We start from the raw sequence: 2,577 nt of genomic DNA, 5'->3' as shown, positions 1-2,577 counted from the left end.
AAGCCCCCACATCCCAGCCCCGTGGCTCGGGCCCGACCAGTCTCCCCTCAGGACAGGCTGAAGCCTTCGTCCAGGCTGCGTGCTCGTTCCCGGCTGTTCCAAATGAAGGATGAGCGGCCAGAATGTGTCAGTGTCTTCAAGCGAAGAGCAAAATACCGCAAACGAGTCCCCACAGTTTTGGGACTCTGGTCTCGATGAGCAGGGACCAGGCCTGCATTCCTCTTTGTGAACCGGAGCCCAAGACGGTGCCGGACATAGCCCCCAGGCCGATAGACTTCAGTGAGCAGACGGACGAGCCTGGTGACCCCACGTCCGCAGCTGGCGGTCTGTGACAGTGACCCAGCGGGCACAAGATACTGTGACAGGGTCTCGTACCTTGGGAAGCCAGGCGGCTCTCCTGGCCCTCGGTTTCGGCCGTGCAGGTCTGTCATAGACCACACAGGTGCCCCTTTGCAGCTCCTGGCATCTACAGATAGCCTTCTTTTGTTTCAGTGAGGGGCGAGGACATTCTTCCATTAGTTACATGGGAGGGGTCATTCAGGAAGCCCGAGAAAGTGGTAGACCTCAAATCCGCTGTGTGCTTTAGGCTGTAGCAGAAACAGCGGCAAGTTTATCACGAGCCTGTTTATCTGGGATCCTGCGCCTTGTGTTCGAATAAGCAGGCATGAGTTTACACATACACACACCTCTTTGCAAACCCCACTCCTGGAGCAAGGGCGACCTACTGAGAGGGCTTCTTTAAATCGTGCTTTGTCCCCTGCCCCCAGCTCGTCTTCTGCACACAGTAAAGCTGGGGTAAAGGGGTTTCATCTTAGGGTAGTAGCCAATTAGAAAAACGCTTTCGGAACAACCTTTCAGGTATACTCGGCCAACTTCTGGCCAGATACACTCGGAAAACCGAACCGCACTTCTGAGCTTTCTGAACTTTTGCATTTTAATCATTGTTCTCGATTTTACTCACAAGCCATCTTCTTTTCAAACATTTAAAAAGAAGTGTTTTCATGAACTTTTGCCCTCTGAAGTTTTTATCTCAGGGGGGTGCTTTTTTTGTTTTGTTTTGTTTTGTTTTGTTTTTTGCTTTTTTTTTTCCCCCATTTTGTTCCTTTGCATTCTTTCAAAACAACTACAATCCCCACAAGCAGTCTCTGCGGACATTAGCGAGGAGATTGAAGCCTAAGGCAATTCCGAAGCTGGATGGGTAGCTGTCACCAGCCAGTCTTAGTAAAGACCTTCTATGTAGGGATGAAAACAGTGAAATCAGCAAACAAGAGAAATCTACTTTTTCATAATAGGGACTTAAGGTTCTCTTTGGAAAACGTAGTTTTTCTTTCACTGAAATTTAACGAAAAGTGAATTTCATTCCAATCCTTTACACTATTACGTATTCTAGGTAAAGTTCTCTACGAAAGATCCACATTTATTATAACATTTGGTCATTTGAGAATGAGAGCTCATCCACTTGTTCCCGGTTGGTGAGAGATAGGGAGACCAGGGTATAGGACAGGGCTGGGGAGAGTCGAGATCCCTTCTGAGAAGTGTAAACAGTAGAATATTGAGACCAGATTTTAGGTTCTTTACAAGACAAAAAAATTATCTTGCATAATAAATCAAGGAGAAAATAAAATAAAATAAATAAAATAAAATAAAATAAGAAATTCGTTTCCGTTCCTGCCCCCTTGCTGAGTCACTGAGAAGCTCTATCCAGGTTAATCAAGACCGTACATTTTGTTTGTAAATTCAACTGTTAAGGCAGACAGACTTTTGCTATAGGTTGTGTGTGCTCACAGGAGAGACAGAGAGACAGAAAGTGAGAAATCACCGCCCAGGGGGAGATGGCCACACCATAACCCTTCTCCTCCATTCTCCTCTCAGGATTTTTGGCATGCATGCACATACACCCAGTGTGAGTTTTAAGCCACTGTGTCCGGGACTTGAACCACAGTCAATTACATGGGAGTCCAGTGATGTAATCATTATGCTATCTGCTGGACCCTGTTAAAGCCATTTTTGTTTTTACTTAATACAATTTATAAAGAGCCATACATACAGCTCTGTCCCTGTTTTTTCTTTTTCTTTATTTTCTTTCTTTCTTTCTTTCTTATTTATTTATTTATTTATTTTATAGTTTGCTATGGGGCAAACTGCTCGCCAGAGGGAGAGAGAGAGAGGGAAAATGAGAAAGCATCCCCCCAGAGGGGATTCCCACTCCACAGTCCCTTCTCTTCCATTCTCAAGATTTGGGGCCCGCATGTGCATGCACTCCAAGTGTTTCTTGAGCTGCTAGGTCTAGGACTCGAACCACACGCATAGTCATCCTGCCACCTCAACCTCCTCTCTGGCCTTCTGTCCCCCTGTTTTAGAGAGCTTCCTAGAGGCCAAGTGAGGTCTCAGCTGGGTTAATCACAAGGTCGGTGAATTAAATCAACCACCTCTGGAAACCACGCTATGCAACTTTAAGTGAACAAGCCCCGATTTCTGCGGCAAACAGACAACAAACACTTCAACCTCGACCTTCAGTCAACAATTCTTAGAATTGTTTTTTAATGATGACATCACAGGAAAAGTGCTCTCTGCTCT

Source organism: Tupaia chinensis, unplaced genomic scaffold (assembly GCF_000334495.1).
Source record: "Tupaia chinensis unplaced genomic scaffold, TupChi_1.0 Scaffold148065_1, whole genome shotgun sequence".
NCBI classification, from domain to species: domain Eukaryota; kingdom Metazoa; phylum Chordata; class Mammalia; order Scandentia; family Tupaiidae; genus Tupaia; species Tupaia belangeri.
The sequence above is the reverse complement of the archived record's forward strand: the minus strand, read 5'-3'. Positions refer to the sequence as shown.